The sequence below is a fragment of the Rhinolophus hipposideros genome (assembly GCF_964194185.1).
Source record: "Rhinolophus hipposideros genome assembly, chromosome: 13".
Taxonomy (NCBI): Eukaryota; Metazoa; Chordata; class Mammalia; order Chiroptera; family Rhinolophidae; genus Rhinolophus; species Rhinolophus hipposideros.
The window spans coordinates 61,339,173-61,358,411 of NC_138059.1; the positions used below are offsets into that span (position 1 = coordinate 61,339,173).

A 19,239-nucleotide genomic window follows, 5' to 3' on the forward strand; every position below is an offset into this window, starting at 1 on the left:
ATGGTCTTTTACCAGCTAGGTTTGCCTGGATTCTAAGTCAGGACCACTTGAAGCCCATTGCAGTGTGTTATATTTTCTATAGACAGGCAATCAGAGCTGGATAAAAAGCAGAACTAAAGAGAAAGGGTCTGGATGTCCAAGGAGGATATTATGTAAGATTTGCAAATTATTCAGCCTATCTCATATCTCACCAAATGGGATTGTTATTAAACCTAATAAGAGAAACAGGCTGAGAGATACATGTGGACATTTACTAACCACTACTTTCCTAACCACTGGATCACAACCACATGAGCTGATTGTGTGTAATATCCTGCATGGATATTATTTATTGGGCCCTTGTGAGAAGCCAGGCATTGCCCTTGGTATTTTCCACTGTCCTCAGGGCCAACCTTTGAGATGGCTCTTTTCTCCACTATGCACGTCAGTAAATTGAGAACCCAGGAAGGCTGACTGGCTTACCCAAGGTCACACAGCTGATAGTGGCAGGGGTATATTTTGCATATGGGTCTGACTAACTTGGAAGCCCACGTTCTTTCTACAACAGAATTCAGCTTCACCATCTATCAACATGAACAAATGGGATTCTGACATTTTATTAAATCTCTACAAGGAAGCTGGCCCACAATCAGTCTTGGTCACCTAATATACCAGCCTAATATACACTTAACAAGGCATAAATCTCTTGCTTAAATAATGGCATTATAATCCTTTAATTTCCTGTTAGGAATCGGGAGGCATAGAAAGGTCAAGGGACTTTTTCAAGGTCACAAAGTGAGTGAAAGCTCTGATTCTTTCTCTTCTATTTAATAAACACTCCAACTAGCAGATGAAATTTCAGTCATTCTGGATTCTGCCAAGAATGCTGAGCCATTAATTTGAATAAAGAACTCCAGGATCAGATACATTGAAAAAAGAAAGAAAAGTCTATTTTCTTCTAAAATCCCCAAAGGGTTTGCCCTGTGACCTTCTACATTAGTTTCTAAACTTAGCTATGCAGAAAAGTCACCTAAGATTCTGAGAAGGAGCCAGGGCATATGTATGTTTAAACAAGCTCCAAAGTAAATTTAAGAGCCATCAATCTCATAGAAGAGACAGAAATCATACCAGTTATCCAGTGGTTTCTAACAAATTACTGAAAAAAATAGCAGCTTACCACAACAGTCATTTATTATCTCAAAGCTGCTGTGAGTGAGGAATCCATGTGCAGTTTAGCTGGGTATCTCTGGCTCAGAGTCTCTCATAAGGTTCCAATCATGGTGTCAGTGGGGCTGCAGACCTCTGAAGGCTCAAGTAGGAGAGGATCTTCTTCCAAATTCATTCACATAGCTGTTAGCATTCAGTTTCTCACATGTTGGTGGATACAGGGAGCTTAGTTCTTTGCTGGCTGTGGGCCAGAGGCCTTTCCCAGTTTCTTGCTATGGGCCTCTCCTCAGGGCAGCTCACAATATGATGGCTGTCATGTCTCAAAGCAAGTGAAGAAGAGACCAAGAGAGAGCAAGCAAGATGGACGCCAGAAACTTTTTGTAACCTAATTTTGGAAACAACATCCCCTAACTCTTGCTGTAGTCTATTCATTAGCAAGTAATCACTAAGTCCAGCCCACCCTCAAGGCAAGGGGATTACACAAGGGCACGAATACTACTGTGTTTCTCTGAAAATAAGACCTAGCCGGACAATCAGCTCTAATGCATCTTTTGGTGCAAAAATTAATACAAGACCTGGTCTTAGGTAAAATAAGACCTGGAAAGTGTGGATGAAGCCCGTAGCTCATAGTAAAATAAGACCGGGTGTAATATAAGACCGGGTATAATGAATATAATATGATATGATATGATGTGATGTGATATGATATATGATATGATATGATATAATACCGGGTCTTGTGTAAGACTGGGTCTTATATTAATTTTTGCTCCAAAAGGCACATTAGAGCTGATTGTCTGGCTAGGTCTTATTTTTGGGGAAACAGGGCAGGAGACAGGGATCACTGGGGGCCATCTTAGAGGATGCCTATCATAGAGATATAAACAAAGAATTAAAAACGTGGTGGTAATATATTTCCTAGCTCTGCCCGCTAAGAGATGCTAGATTCAATGACACTTTAGCAGTAATAAGTACACCCAATGCCTAGATCTAGCACTCAGTCCTCTCTGTTGTTTCCTGAGCCCCAGGGCAGGCTTTGCTCCCAGACTCCCTCTATACCTTCAAATTATACCTAACATTTGATTATATACGTTAAATTTGTATTTCTGTTAGCCCTTTAGGCTCACTGAGGGCGTGGTTCAAGTCTTTCAAAAATCTTTCTACCGTCATAGTGGACTCCCCAAAAGCCCTTGTTGAGTAAATGAATTAATGCTTTTTGCTGAAGTAGGAAAACCCTCTCCAGGAAGAGACTTGGGCAACCGGGATAAGAACATCAGAGCTCGCTGGGGTGCCTGCCCAGTGACCTCTGGAATCAATTACAACGGGAGGGAAAGTGAGACAGCCAATCAGCAACAGCCTCCTGAAAGGTCCTACAGAAATAGTGACAGATTTCTCACCCTACTTATGGATCCTTTATCTGGCCTACACACGTTACCGTGCTGAATACACTGTTAGCTATAAATGTAATGGTCATATTTTCATGACAGAATTCTTTGAAGTCCAGAATGTCCTGGAAGATTCTACTATTAAAAAGCATGTGTCCAAATGAATCAGAGGAAATGAACGGTGGAAAGGGAGACCGTAAAATAAAAATCCTCATCTATCAGACATTTTGTACGACCCCGCACCCTCACTCCCCATAAACACAAACACACCCCAGATATGAGGTCCTCAGACGCAGAAGATCTGCCGCGTGAACACAAGTCCCTACAGCATGGGAAAGGGCTCAGCATGTTGGGTTAACAAGGGCTTAGAACTCACAACTTCTTTAAAAATAATACACAATTTATGCTACATTCTGAATGTGGGTCTTCCTGCACACCTACAGCATTAGGTTTACAAAGTACTTCCCAGCGATGAGCAGTGAGGCCACAAAGACCCAAGCGAAAGCATACGCACCCGCCGAGCCCCGCGCGTGCGCGCGCTGGCTGTGAGAGGCGGCAGGCGGTGCTGGGCCGGTCGCCTCGCCTTCCGCTCTGGGCTCTCAGTGCCCGCCTCCTGGCCGGAAGAAGCAGCTGATTGGTCAGGCTGGCCCTGCCTAGGGGCGGAGATCAGGTGATTGGCAACAACGCGTCGGGACCGCCAAGCTGGAAGCCTGAGTAGCTGAGAGGAAGGCACCTCGCTGCCGCCCGGCTGAGGTAACTGGGGCTAAGAACTCGGGAAAGCGGTTGGCGTGGGGTCTAGGAGGTGCCTGCGGGCCTGACGGCGGTGGGGAGCTCTGGTAATAGGGCAGGAGCTGAAGGAGCCGGGTTCGGGTTTGTGGGCACGCCGGCGGGCTTCGTGGGCTGGTTGGGTGGCCGCGCCGTGGCTGAAGGGAGGCGGAGAGGTTCTTGGGCATTGAGGGCGGCTGAGGGCCCTGGTGGGCTTAGAGCTTTGGCGGAGCGGAGGGAAGTCGGCTCACTTGCCCTGAAGGCTGGGACTCAGCCACCCACCCATTTACCTCTTATCCGCCCCTCCCCCGCCCTTCGGTCTGTCTGTGGGAGTCCGCACGCAGTTCGCGCGCCGGCCGCCAGGCGACAGTCACTGGAAGGCCGCCCTTTGCGGCTGTTCCCTCGGGTGTTGCTCTGTTTCCCGGGACTAGGCGGGCGGGACTCGTGGCTGCACCTCCAGGCACGGCCTCGGGCATTCAGGTGGGGGAGCACAGTACTGTTCTACCGGGAAGGTTTTCCAGCCTCACCTGGCTTGTGTTTCTGTTTGACTTTTCGCCTCCCAGCACTTCCCGGTGTATCTTCCTGACCATGACCAGAATTTGCATTAAGTCCCAAAGAAAAGGTCGACCTTTGGACATTTAAAAACACGTTTTATTATGGAAATGTTCAAATTGTGGAGAGGTCGAGAGGATAGTGTAAAGGATTTGATGTACCCATCATCCAGTGTCAGCAATTACCAGTACGTGGCCCGGCTTGCTCTTCCTCTCCGGGTTAAATTGAAGTGAATCCCAGACGTATGTTTCATCTCTTCTGCATATTTCTACGGATTTGCCATGCTTCTTTTCCAGTTGTTTGCTTTTTAGAGGGGTTGTGTAAAATAAGGCACACGTTAAGGTGTCGACGAAGCTAAATTAATTTGTGCTACAAGAAGGTGGGGTGTTCTCCGACCGTGCAGTTGCACTGTCTTGTGTTCGGCATTTCAAAATCACTGAAAACAGAGGTAACAAATAACTTTGTCTTGGCAGTGGCATTTCTGGTTTTGAGCAGTAATAATGTTCTAGTATTGTTAATTTCTATTTATGGAGTTCTTAATGTGTATGAAGCACTCTGAAATTGTTTCCATCTGTTTAATTTTTACAACAGCTGTGTGAAGTAGATATCCCATTTTATAGATAAGGAAAAATTAGAGAGGTTAAGCAATTTGCCTAAGTTCACATTCATGTGTGGTGGGGGCCCACCTGGGATTTAGGATGCTAATCCTGATCACTGCAAACTTCTTGCTCTTTTAATCATAATTGAACGTTCTGAAAATTGTGGAGTAAATGTAATTGCCATGGAAAATTATTTCTATTGAGCTACAAATCCATAGTGGAAAAAGAAAAACCCTGAAAATTTACACGAGTACAGTAGTAGTATAGGTATCTTTGTTTCTTTGAAATAGTGAAACGTTAATACAATTAAATTTAAAGTTATGAGCAAAGTATGTGTGTAATTCAGTAAGTACAAGTGTTAAATTTTTTTCTCTATAGTATATGCCACTTAAAGGGGAATGGAAAAGGGAAAACATATATACGTTAGTGAATAGTCTCTACGTCCTTTGGCATTTAATATATACTGGCAGTTTATCCTGAAACTTTCATTTGTGTCCCTCATCTTCCCAATTGTCTACTATTCCTAGGACAGAATCTTCATCCAATTACTAGAGCAGTAATGAACTAGAGACAGCTGGGCTTATTCAGAGGACAGTAGAGAAGACTTGTTAAATCGGAGTTTAGAATTCCTAGTGTAGGGGAGTAATTCGAAGTAAGGCTAGACTAACTTGTGAAAGGAGCTTGAGTGCCAGGTGAGTTTTAACTTGAGCAAAGAAGGGACATGATCACAGCCATCTCACCTGAAATGTGAAAAGGTTAGTGAATTGACCTGGTGAATATAAAGGAAATAAGTGTAGGTAACTGGTGAATTTATGGATATAAGGAAAGGAATGGAGAAAAAACAAGTCTGAAAGAGAGAAGAAAAGACAGCATGGTGCCGTGATGCAGTGGGTTCTTAAATGCCGGTAAACTTCAGTTTCTACAGGTTTGTTTCTTTGGGCAGCCTTGGTGATGAGTATTATTACCGTGTCACTGCTTTTTGAAATGGTTACTACTGCTCAGCTGCTTGACTGTTTTATATGTTTATTGTGTACTGTTGATACAAATCACACAAGTTAGATAAGATGACACTGTAATCCCATCATTTAAGGATAAACCGATGATGCTGTAGTGTGTGTCCTAGACCAGGGGTTGGTAAACTGGGCTGAAGGCCTAAACTGGCCTGAGGTCTGTTTTTGTTTGAACTGTGAGGTGATGATAATGATTTTTACATTTGTAAGAGGTTGGAAAAAAATTTTAAGACTATTTTGTGACATGTAAAAATTATATGAAATTCAAATTTTAGTATCCATAAGTGATTTTCTTTTTTAATTGAGCCACTTATTTACAGATGGTCTATGGCTACTTTTTTCATTACAAGGGCAGATTTTAGTTAGTTGTGACAGACCATGTGACCCACAAACCTAAAATATTTATTATTTTACAGAAAACGTGCTAACTCCTGTTCTGGACCTTTTTATTTAATTTTTAAATTTTTTTTATTTGGGAATATTGAGGAACAGTGTGTTTTTCCAGGGCCCATCAGTTCCAAGTCGTTGCCCTTAAATATAGTTGTGGAGGGCACAGCTCAGCTCCAAGTCCAGGTGCGTTTTCAATCTTAGTTGTAGGGGGTGCAGCCCACCATCCTATGAGGGAATTGAACCGGCAACCTCGTTAAGAGCTAACCAACTGAGCCATCTGGCCACCCCTCCGGCCACCTCTCTGGAAGCTCAGGCCGCTCATTGTCTTCAATCTAGTTGTGGAGGGCGCAGCTCACTGGCCCATGTAGGAATCGAACTGGCAACCCTGTTAAGAGCTCGCACCCTAACCAGCTGAGCCATCTGGCCTCCCCCATTCTGGACCTTTTTAATGAAGTGGCTACCGTGTTTCCCCGAAAATAAGACCTAGCCAGACAATCAGCTCTAATGCGTCTTTTGGAGCAAAAATTAATAAGACCCGGTCTTATTTTACTATAATAAACAATATAATGTAATATAATACCGGGTCTTATGTTAAGTCCTGCTAGGTCTTATTTTCGGTGAAACACAACATACACATTTTTTACAAAAGTGAGATTATAGACAATATCTTGTAATCTGGATTATGTATTGACCATCTTTCTTTTTCAGACTTAAAAGTATCATCTTTTTAGTGTTTGCTTAGTCTCTTATGAGATGCCAGTCTGTTTAAACAACAGCCTCTTTTGTTAAATGTGTTTGTGTCCAGATTTTTAAACAATTATTCATAATATTTAAGAAGCCAGCTTTTTCTATTCATGTTTTTGTGCATCAGATTATTTCGGACAAATTTCTAGAAGTAAAATTGCTTTATGTACATATTGCCAGGTTGCGCACAAAAAAGGTTGTTTTTTGCCTGTGCCTTTACCAATATTGGGTTGCCCCCTTTTCACTTTTGCCAGTTTGATGGGGGAGAAGTGATAAAAGTTTTAATTAACATTTATTTGGTGAGCTCACTAAACATTTAAAAAATATTTTTTATTGTTGTTTCTACTTATAGAATGCCTACTTATGTTTTTCTATTTTTCCACTGGGCTTCTAATCTTTTATGTCTTGATTTGCAAGCACTTTATATTCATTAGGGATACTAATGATTTGTTATATGCAAGTTGCAAATAGTTTCTCCATTACTTGTCTTTTGTCTCTTAAGTGTTGTGTAATGGCTAATAAAAAGAAATGTGTGTATCTGCTAGGAGAGCACTCAGAGCTGCAGTTTTAGGGACCAGCACATGACACCTCTTGAAACAATTCCTTCATTTATGATACTGAAGTTGTTGCCAGCCAGTCAATCTGCAAGTAATTATTACCAAATAAATTGTATAAATATTTGATACCACTTAACAGATTATTTTATGCAACTGGATTTGACTAGTGTGAGTTGGTTGTGGATTAAAATGTGAAAAGTCAGACAGCTTAAATGGGAAAGTTAAATCAATTTAAAGCTCTAAAAAAAATAGACATGGTAATACATTCTTTAAATATATTAATATGTGAAACAGTATAAGTTTTTTTTCTTTAAGAAATTTTGTTGGTAATTTTTTTGACATGGAATACTTGTATACTGGTAGGTATTGATGTGATATATAGTGTGTACTTGCAATAGAGTAGGCTAGTATCCTAGAGAGGTGATTTTAAGTGGAACAGGAATCAACTTTGTATTTATTTTAGACAAGATGTCTCTTTTTATCTCAATCTGTTTGGACTCATAGAAAGAGTGCAACCTATAGTTAAGTTTTTTTTTTAACATGTATTGAAAAAGTATCCTGAAATAGTGAGCTTTGATTACTTAGATAATATTGCTTGGGATGAGGTTAAATTTATTTCGTTTTTCAAAAAGTTAGTTGATTTAAACTAAATCACTAGCATTCAGATGTGACAAAAATCATGTCATAAAAAAATAATAAGTCATAATGTCTGAAGGTGGGAAGTATTATTTGTTTCCCCAAAGTTTATATATTGCTGGTGTTTATTATTTTCTTATATCATCCAAAGTTTAAATATTTTTTATATCTCTACTTTTTAGATTTCATTTACTTATTTTAGAAAATGTAATTGGGATTTAAAAATTCCATAACTAGTTTATCATTTTGATAAAAACCATGTAAATAATACAGAAGTGCATAAGTGTGAAAAAGAAAAAGTGGAAGATTCCATCACCAAGCCTCAGACACAGCCAATGGTATCTTCTCAAATCTTTTTCTTGTGTGTGTATATGTAAAATATCTTTTTTACCACTACTTCTATGCTTTGTTTTATTTTTTGAAAAATTGAATCACATACATGTTAGCTTGCAACTTTTTTATTTAGTGTTTTATCATGAAATTTTTTCATGTATAGCTGTCTTTTTTTGTTTTAATGTCCATAAACTTGAATGGGTAGGTATATTGAATTTAACTGTTTCCTTTTTTGGTAGGTGGTAGTCCCCCCCCCCCTTTTTTTTAATCATTAGTTTCAGGTGTACAAAACAACATAATAATTAGACATTTACACCTCACAAAGTGATAACCCCAACAAGTCTACTACCCATTTGACACTGTATATAGCTATTACAATACCACTGACTATATTCCCTATACTGTACTTTACATGTCGTGACTGTGTGTGTTGTAGTTGACATTCAGTATTTTATACTAGTTTCAGGTATACAGTGCAGTGTTAGGGATTTGTATAATGTATGAAGTGATCCCCCTGATAAATCTAGTACCCGTCATTTTCTTATTGATGGACATTTAGTTTGCCTCTAGATTTTTCTTTTTTACAACTAATGCTTCATTGATGCTAAATACCCTTACTAGCTTTTAAAACTAAACATCTTATTTTATAATGGTATAATTTGCCAGTAAGGAAGTTTTGACACATAGTATGCTGGGGACAGTAATTATTACATAATTTATCAAAATCACTGTTGTAGTGAGTTTTCATCACTTTGCTGGGCCCAAGGACAGAACTTTTAGTGAACAAATAACTGACTTCCAAGTAGTGAGTGTGTTTGTTTCTGCTGATGTCCAGGATCATTTAAGATACTTGAAATGTCTTTTCAAAAGATTCTTTTCAGGACAACCAAGAAAGCACAGTAGGTAAACACTGCGTTTACCTTCTCTTACAACCACATCAAAATTACAACTAATCTACAAAACAACCATTATTGAGAATCGCCTAAAGTCAAGCTGAATTGAAACCTTTCAACTAAGGACGTGCAGAAGAAGCCACCTCCAGACTGATAGGAAGGTCAGAGACACAGAATAGGCTAGTCCATACCCATGTGTGACCATTAAAGATCCGGAGGGCCATTTTGACTGTGGCGGTCCGTTCGTACCCTAAAAAAGCCAGAGATATCAGCCCAACCCCAGCCCAGGGCTCCAGTGCTGGGGAGAGAAGTCCCCATAATTTTTGGTTGTGAAAAACGGCGGAGATTGTGACTGAGTGAGACACTGCTGCTGCACTCACAGGCGCTCCTCTTAAAGGGACTGCCCGGGGACGTACCCTCCAGTGGAATCACTTGCTCTGAGCTCCAGCGCTGGGGCAGCAGCTGGAAAGGCGGCAGAGACAAATGGTGGGGAATTGAGTTGTCTGGCTTGGAACAAGGGCTGGAGAGGCGGCTTTCTCCTGGAGCTGGCAGAGGCCATTGTTTCTTTGTTGAGCCCTTCTTCTTTCCCATGCATGTACGCCGCCTGCCATTTCTGAGTCTCCCCTGTTCTCCCTGCCCTGGTGATTTGAGACCTGGCCCCGCCCAACTTTGGGGCACACCCAGGCTGCTTTCAGTGTCTTTCTCATATGGACCGCCTGTCTTGGCTCAAGGTGGGTGCACTTTCCTAGGGTCTCTCAAAGGTTCGTGGAACCCAGACAAGCAGCATCTGGCTGGAGCGTGTCCTGTAACTCTGGCTGAGCAGTCCTAAGCCAGCACTAGTGGCAGCCGGCCTTCGTTCGTGGTTTGGCCTCTCAAAGGCACGTCCAAGCACAGCACGGGCGGCAGACATCTGCAGATTTCTTTCTGGCTCCTGCTAGGTGGTTCTGGGGCTGGCGCCCCCAGTGGCCAGCTTCAAAATGAGCTGGAGCATCACCCAACCATCTCCAAGTACGACATACCCAAGGGGTGGAATGGCAGGCACTAGAGTCTTGCTGAGGCCGATCCTGCTCTGTAGGGTCAGCCCCTGCACAACAACCTTTCCACTGCAGTCAAGGCCAGTCCTTACAACCAGTGAGCCCAAGGATCAGTCCCTCATATTGATGTGCAATTATTAACCAAGGCTCAACTTCAAGAGGAGGGCACACACAACCCACACAAGGGACACATCTGGAGCCACTGAACTCCACGGCACACCTACTACATAAGGCCACTCTACTAAGACCGGAAGACATAGCAGCCCTACATAATACATGGAAACAAACACAGAGGCAGCCAAAATGGGGAGACAAAGAAACATCCCAAATGAGAGAATAGAACAAAGCTCCAGAAAACGAACTAAGCAAAATGGAGATAAGCAATCTGTCAGATGCAGAGTTCCAAATGCTGGTAATAAGAATGCTCAATGATCTCATAAAAATGGAGATGGAAACCATGAAAAAGAACCAGTCGGAAATAAAGGATACAATAGTGGAAACAAAGAATACATTACAGGGAATCAGCAGTAGATTAGATGAAACAGAGGACCCAACCAGCAGTGTACAAGATAGGGTAGCAGAAAACACCCAAGCAGAACAGCGAAAAGAAAAAATAATCCAAAACATTGAGGAGAGTTGAAGGGGCCTCTGGGACAATATCAAGTGTACCGACATTCTCATTATAGGGATACCAGAAGGAGAAGAGAGAGAGCAAGGAATTCAAAACCTACTTGAAGAAATAATGACAGAAAACTTTCCTAACCTGGTGAAGGAAATGGACATGCAAGCCCAGGAAGCAAAGAGCCCCAATCAAGATAATCCCAAAGAGACCACACCAAGACACATCATAATTAAAATGCCAAAGGTTAAATACAAAGAGAGAATCTTAAAAGCAGCAAGAGAAAAGCAGTCACCTACAAGGGAGCCCCCATAAGACTCAGATGATTTCCCAACAGAAACTTTGCAGGCAAGAAGGGAGTGCCAGGAAATATTCCAAATAATAAAAAGTAACAACATACAACCAAGATTGGTCTACCCAGCAAGGCTGTCATTTAGAATTGAAGGACAGATAAGGAGCTGCCCAGACAAGAAAAAGCTGAAGGAGTTCATCACCACCAAACCAGTATTACAAGGATTCTTAGAGGGACTTCTTTAAGATGGGAGGGGGCTTAAGGATGGGTGAAAGGGGAAGGGATTAATAAGAACAAATTGGGTGTTAATACAGTAGTCATGGTGATGTAGGTTATAACATAAGGAATATAGTCAACAATATTGTAATTACTGGGTATGGTGCCAGATAGGTACCAGATCTAACAGGGTGATAGGAATGGGGTTGGGGTCAGGGTAAAAAAGGTGAAGGCATTAAGAAATACAAATTGGTAGTTAATACAGTATGGTTAATACAGTATGAGGAATAGAATCAACAATGTTGTAAAGATCATATAAGGTGCCAGACGGGCACTGCATTTATCAGGGGGATCACGTCATAGGCTGTGTAGATGCCTGACCAAAGCGCTATACACCTGAAGCTGAAGTAGAATGATATTGAATGTCAGCTAACTAAATACATAGGTAGATATAGTCACGGGATGTGGAGTACTACATAGGGAAGATAGTGGTACTGTAACAGCTATACAAGATGTCAGAGGGGTAGTAGCTTGGGGTGTGGGCTATCACTTTATGAGGAGTTTAAATGTCTATTACGTTGCTCTAATTTAAAAAATTAAATTAATGAAATAAATGAAACTAATTTAAAAAATTAAAAATATTTTTTAAAAAATTATTTTAAAATTGATGCCAGAGTACTTAATTCTTTTGCACAGGAATGCTTAAAATAAAAATATTTTAAGAAGAAAATACTGATATTCACTGTAAGGTTATATTTCAGCTATCCTTACATGAAAATGGCAGACCTTTAGTTCAAATTGAAATATGACTACCTCTAACCTTTTATATAATAGAAAGTTGACCTCTAAAAATGTTACAGAAGTGTTCTTCATGAATTTGGTTCCATATCTAAAAACCCACTAACTTGAAAGAATTTTCATCAAATTTTAATTAACTTGTGTTCTTGTACTTCGTATGTAAACATTTTGTTTTGTTCTTAAGAAATGTACTATAGGTCATGAGATTTATTCATTTGTGAAAAAATGACATTTATATGTTATATTATGTGCTAAGTGCTGGGAATATAGCAGCGTACTTAATTTTGCAAGAGTGTAGATTACCAATGCTGAATTATTGCCAGTAAGTTGTTCCCATAGGCCAAATACTATACCATTGTTTTACAGTATGGTAAAGTGTTCTGATTTAAAGTCTCAACTAGACTGATGTGAAGTGTAGTAGTGGTCACTAGACTTGAATTTCAAATTTAATTTCTAGAAAGTAGGGTAGGGCATTGACACAGGGTTGACAACTTTTCATTGTAACAGTTAAGTACATCTTTTAAAAAATCAAGTAACAGCCATCTACTGTTACCACATCCTAAAAGAAAAAACATTTTTACACCAAAAAGGTAAGAAGGACATATTCTCAAAATATAGTAATTTTAAACAAGTTTTTGTTTTTTACTTCATGGTCCTTATTTTTCTATTATTGTTTGACACCAGAATGTAGACTGTCATTTGGGGTGCACTGATACGGGTTATCTGATCTTTTAGTGTTCTGGGAACTGGAAATCTTATTCTAATAATTTAATCAAGTGAATAAGACTGTTCTGTTAATCTTCCTAGACTCCCTACATCTCCTGTAAAATGGTCCTCTCTCATGAAGATAATTAAATGTCAATTTCCTTGAGTTTCCAAAGACCTTATAAAAATAAGCCCCACATTAATGTTGTAGCTTTTAAAGTTTTTGGCATTTTAAATTTAATGACTGCTTTGTTATTATTGCTAACAAGTTATTGTGAAATTACATTGCTAACTTTTGAAAATTATTATAACTACCTTAAAAACATTGCATTAGTTGTAAGCAGTGTTACAGTAGTTCCCCTTTATCCTCAGGGGATACGCTTACAACCCCCAGTGGATGCCTGAAACTGCCGATAGCACTGAACCCTATGAGTACTATTTTTTCCTATGCATACATACCTATGATAAAGTTCAATTTATAAATTAAGTACATTAAGAGATTAACAATAGTAATAAAATAGAACAATTATTACAATATATTGTAATAAAAGTTAAGTGAATGTGGTTTCTCAAAATATGTTGTACTGTACTCTTGTTGTGATTATATAGTGCCTATGTGATGAGATGAATTGAAGCGAATGACGTAGGTCATCCTTAATTCTAGTAGTGACGTAGAATTACTACTGTTAGGGTTCCTTGAACACACACAGTACTTTGATACTGTGGCAGTCTGGCAGGCAATATATGCAGCCTGGACACACTGGACAAAGGAATGACTCATGACCCTGATGGGTTGGAACCGGTCCGTGTGAGATTTCATCACACCACTCAAAAGGGTGCACAATTTAAAAATTATGAGTTGTTTATTTCTGGAATTTTCCATTTCATAGTTTCATACCACAGTTGACTCTGGTAACAAACTGGGAAAAGCAAAACCGTGAATAAGGGAGGTCTACTGTATTTTGTATTATCTTTGACGTAATAGCTATAAACTTTAATTGGACTAACTCTACACTAGTATATATTTTCATAGTATTTGTGGAGTGAAAAGAAAGTCTGTTTTCAAAGTTTATCTAATTCTCATGTAGTCTTGTTTTTTTTTTTCTGCCCTTCCAACCACTCCTTCCCATAATACATAATGATAACTATGCTAGAATAGATGGGACTATAAGCCATGCCATTATAAAATTTCTAGAAGTTATATAGATAGTCCAACAACACCTGGGAAACAAAATGCAGCCTGATTTTGAGACATCTTTTTCCAAACCTTTTTTGTTTTAAAGTATAAAATAGACAAAGTATAACAGAAAAATGAACAAAGATAAATGTGCAGTGCGATAACTTATCACAGAACAAATATCTATGTAATGACCACCCCGATTAAGAAATAGAAAGTTGTATGCACTCCAGAAAACTCCTACGTCCTCCCTTCTATTACCAACCCCCATCCATAGTAACTTATATTGTAGCTTTGCTTTGCCTTTTATGCTTTTCTTAATGCATGTAGGATATATAGTAATGCCCCCTTTTTCATTCCTGATGTTGGTAATAGGTGCCTTCTCTCCTTGACAAATCTCATTTAAAGGTCAATCTTTTTTATTAGTATTTTCAAAGAACCAGCTCTTGGCCTGGTTATACTTCTCTGCCTTGGTAGTTCTCTGATGCTTTCAAATAGATGATTTTTGTCCAGCTTATTTACTGTCCTCAGTAGAAGGAAGGTATGTCTGATATTACATCATTCAACGATAAATGGAAGCAACATTCTTCTTAGATATTTGCTTACAATTGAGTGTAGAAAAGGTACTGGCTTGGGCTTAGATGTCTTTCATTTAATATTCAAATAGGAATTGACCATTCTATGCCATACACTACTAAATTCTGGGGTTGCTGTGATGAATAAGAGAAGTTTTGCTTTTAAGGTGATTAAAGTACAGTAGAGGAGGTAAGCAGTTTTAGGTACATTGTTTTAATGTGCTACGTAGGGCAGTACACACGGACAGGATGGCCCTAATTGTGATTAATCAGGAAAGACCTCTTGGAGGCGGTGATAGCTAAATTGAAACAAAGGATTAGTAGGAGCTAGCTCGGTATAGGGGTACAGTAAGGAAGTAGAATACTGGATAAAAGCCAAGAGAGCATGTTAAATTTCTAGAATTATGTGTGTGACAGGATCAAAGGGTAGAGTGTGAAAGATGGGGAGAATAGGAAAGAATAGAGACCAATTTGTAAAGGACATACTTCAATATTGAGAATGAAGAACAAAATTGGGGGAGGAGCATCTAGTCTAGTTAATAGATTTTTTTTAAATAATAGAGCAGGCTTAGAACAACAGTAAGGGCAATGGAAGTGGGATCTGATATATTTATGAGGAAAAATAGAACTTGACTCATTGTAGAAAACGAGAGAGAAAGGAGGAATAACTGACAATATTGATGACATTTTCTGAGGTAGGGAACACATTTGAACAACAGATTTAAGAGGAATGTTAAGGAGTTCAGTTTTTTATTTGGTTTAAATGCAGATGGTAGAAACCAGAAGATGGTATGTGATTCAAGTTAACCAGGGAGAGGAGAGAGCATTTCTATAATAGAGGATGGAGCTGGTGTAATGAGACCTGTGAGGTGAATAAGTGGATCCTAAGCACTTAGTTGGAAGGAGGAACAGGAGAGGGGGTCGGAATAATAGGTGCAGGTGTGGCATGTGGAGTAACAGGACTTTGAGGGATTTCTTGTCAGATGGCTTGTCTATTATTTGAAGTAGTGTGCTTGGTCATCTGATGAGAAATGATGGAGGAAGGGTTGGAGAGATTTGGACAGCATGCAGAATGCTTCAAATTGGAGCTCTGGAGAATGGAAGAGGAAGAAGAGGAAGAAAATAAAATTTTCCTAGAATGCTAGGCAGCGATGAGGGCCCAGTTGAGATTGGGGGTAGTACATTTATAGCCACAGCAAAATGTGAGGTTAGCACCGTGTTTCCTCGAAAATAAGACCTAGCCGGACAGTCACGTCTAATGCGTTTTTTGGAGCTATATATATATATATATATATATATATATATATATATATATATATACATATATATATAAGACCCGGTATGATACGATATATTGTATTATACCTGGTCTTATATAGGATCCAATCTTACATTATAGTAAAATAAGACCGGGTCTTACATTATTTTTTGCTCCAAAAGATGCATTAGAGCTGATTGTCTGGCTAGGTCTTATTTTCAGGGATACATGGTATGTATGTATGTCCAGTTTTCTCAGAAACATTTATTGAAGATACTTCTCTTTACTTGTCTTAGATTCATTGATATATAAGCATGTGTTTGTTTCTGGGCTCTCCATTCTGATCCATTGGTCTATGTGTCTTTGTGTGTGTGCCTGTACTATACTGTTTTGATTACCTATAGCTTGTTAGTATAGTTTGAAATGAGGTAGCATGATACCTCCAATTTTGTCCTTTTTTCTTAATATTGCTTTGGCTATATGGTGTCTTGTGGTTCCTTACAAATTTTAGAATTATTCTATTTCTGTGAAAAATGCCATTGGCATTTTGATAGGGATTTCTTTCATTGAATCTGTTGATTGCTTTGGGTAATAATGGGTAAACATGTTAACAATATTTAACCTTATAATCCATGAGCACAGTATATCCTTCCATTTATTTGTGTTTTATTCATTTTATTTCATCAGTGCCTTACAATTTTCCAAGTATAGATCTTTTACCTCCTTGGTTAAACTTATTCCTAGGTTTTGCTTTTTTTTAAGCAGTTGTAAATGGGATTGTTTTCTTAATTTCTCTTTCTTATAATTTATTATTAGAGTATAAAATGCAACATTTTTAAATATTGATTTTGTATCCTACAACTTTACTGAATTCATTTCTTCTATTATTTGGTGGCATCTTGAGGGTTTTCTATATACAGTGTTATGTCATGTAAATAATGACAGTTTTACTTCTTTCCAATTTGGATGCCTTTTTATCCCCCTTGGATGATTGATGTGGTGAGGACTTCCAATACTGTGTATTGGAATAAAGTGATGAGTGGACATCCTTGTCTTGTTCCTGACCTTTGAGAAAAAGTTTTCAGCTTTTTCACCATTGAGTATGATGTTAGCTGTGGGTTTGTAATTATGTAGCCGTTATCATGTTGGTACATGTTTCCTCTGTACCCATTTTGCTGAGAGTTTTTATCATAGGTGGATGCTGGATTTTGTCAAATGCTTTTTCTGCATCTATTGAGATGATCGTATGATTTTTATCCCACATTTTGTTTATGCGGTGTGTCACATTGTTTGATTTGCAGATATTGAACCAACTTTGCATACCAGGAATGAATCCCCCTTAATCAAGGTGAAAGACCTTTTTAGTGTATTGCTGAATTCAGTTTGCTAATGTTTTGTTTAGCGTTTTTGCATCTATGTTCATCAGGGATATTGTCCTGTAATTTTCTTAGTTTTGTGATGTCTTTGTTTGGTGTTGGTATCAGGGTAATGCTAGACTCATGGCAGGAATTTGGGAGCTTTTCCTCTTCGAGTTTTTTTTTTTTTTTTTTAAATAGTTTGAGAAGGATAGGTATTAATTCTTCTTTGAATGTTTGATGGAATTCACCTGAGAAGCCGTCTGGACCCCTGGACTTTTTGTTCGTCGGTAGTTTTTTGATTACTGATTGAGTTTCATCACCAGTAATCGGTCTGTTCAGATTTTCTGTTTCTTACTGGTTCAGTCTTGGAGGGTTGTGTATTTTTAAGAATTTATCTACTAGGTTGTGCAGTTTGTTGGCATATAATGATTCTTAGTATTTTCTATAATCTTTTGTGTTTCTGTCATATCAGTTGTCACTTTTTGATTTCTGATTAATTTGGGCTCTTTTTTTATTCTTAATTAGTGTGACTAATCAATTTTATCTCTTTAAAGATCCAGCTCTTAATTTCTTTGATCTTTTCCCTTTTTTTAAAAATTTCTATTTCATTTATTTTTTTTCTTTCTTTTCCCTTTGGGCTTTGTTTTTTTTCGGGTTTCTTTATGTGTAAGATTAGATTGCTTATGTGAGATTTTTCTTTTTTCTTGAGGCGGGCCGGTATCTGTATGAATTTCATTTTTAGAACTGCTTTTTCTGTGTTCCGTAGATTTTTGTATTGTTGTGTTTTCCTTTTCATTTGTTTCAAGATATCTTTATATTTCTTCTTTGAATTTGTTAAACCATTGATTGTTTAGTAGCGTGTTGTTTAGCCTTCCTATGTTTGGTTTTTTCCAGTGTTCTTGTAATTGATTTCTCAGTTCAAACTATTGTTACCAGAGAAGATACTTGATGTGATTTCAGTCTTCTTAAATTGATTGAGACTTGTTTTGTGCCCCAAGATGTTGTCTATCCTGAAATTGTTCCATGTGCACTTGAATGTGGATTCTACTGGTTTTGGGTGGAATATTCTGTAAATGTCTGTTAAGTCCATCTTCCCTGATGTGTCATTTAAAGCCACTGTTTCCTTGTTGATTTTCTGTCTGGATTATCTGTCTGGGTGTTAGAATCTACTACTACTGTATTACTGTTGGTCTCTCCCGCTATGTCTGTTACTATTTGCTTTATGTAAGTGCTCCTACATTGGATATATAGATGTTTTATAAGAGTTACATCCTCTAGTTGCATTGGTCCCTTTATCACTGTGTAATACCCTTTATCTCATTACAGCCTTTGTTTTAAAGTCTATTTTGTCTGATTAAAGTATGGCTGCCCTAGCTTTTGTTTCAATTTGCATGAAATACCTTTTTCCATCCTTTAACTTTCAGTTTATGTGTGTCTTCATCTGAAGTGAGTCGTTTGTAGACAGCATGTGTACAGGTCTTGTTTATTTTTAAATCCATTTAGCCATCTTAGCTATGTCTTTTGCTGGAGCATTTAGTCCATTTACATTTAAAGTAATTATTGATAGTTATGTAGTTATATTGCCATTTTATTAATTGTTTTCTTTGTTTCGTGGTTCTTTGTTCCTTCTTTTGCTCTCTTATACATTGATGATTTTCTATAGTGGTTTGTTTGGATTCCTTTCTCTATATTTTTTTTGTATATTAATAGGTTTCTGGGTTTTGGTTACCATGAAATTCATATATATATGGGGGTGCCAAAAAATATATATAAATGACTTGTATTCATCTTGTGTTATCAGTGTATATTGACTTACAATTTTAATAGTTTTTTCCTTTAACATGTGTGTACATTTTTTTGGTCATCTTCTGTATGTGTACACACACACACACCAAGCTATGTTTATGGCCATCTATTTTAGATTGATGGTTGTTTAAGTTGAATGCGTTCTAAAAGCACTACATTTTTTTTTACTCACCTCCACGTTCATGTTTTTGTCATTATGTTTTACATATTTTTTTGTGTGTATATATCCATTAATTTATTGTATTTAGATATGATGATACTACTTTTGTCTTTTAACCTTCCTAGTAGCTTTATAATTGGTTAATCCATAACTTTTGCTAAATGCCTTTAGCAGTGAGATTTTTTCTATATTTTCTTATTTTTAGTTTTAACTTTTTCTTTTCAACTTAAA

The 19,239-nt window shown here is 38.3% G+C and overlaps 1 protein-coding gene across 2 annotated transcripts in view; it reads left to right on the forward strand.

Moving 5' to 3' along the window:
• The first annotated feature begins 3,189 nt into the window (after positions 1-3,189).
• The window catches only part of MTFR1 (mitochondrial fission regulator 1), a 56,570-nt gene continuing 40,520 nt past the window's right edge, over positions 3,190-19,239 (forward strand). Inside the window, exon 1 of one of the 2 annotated variants that reach the window (XM_081070456.1) lies at positions 3,190-3,284. The gene's annotated coding sequence lies outside the window, so the exon portion shown is untranslated. The remainder of the gene's footprint in view (positions 3,285-19,239) is intronic. The other variant, XM_081070455.1, reaches the window with a different exon arrangement.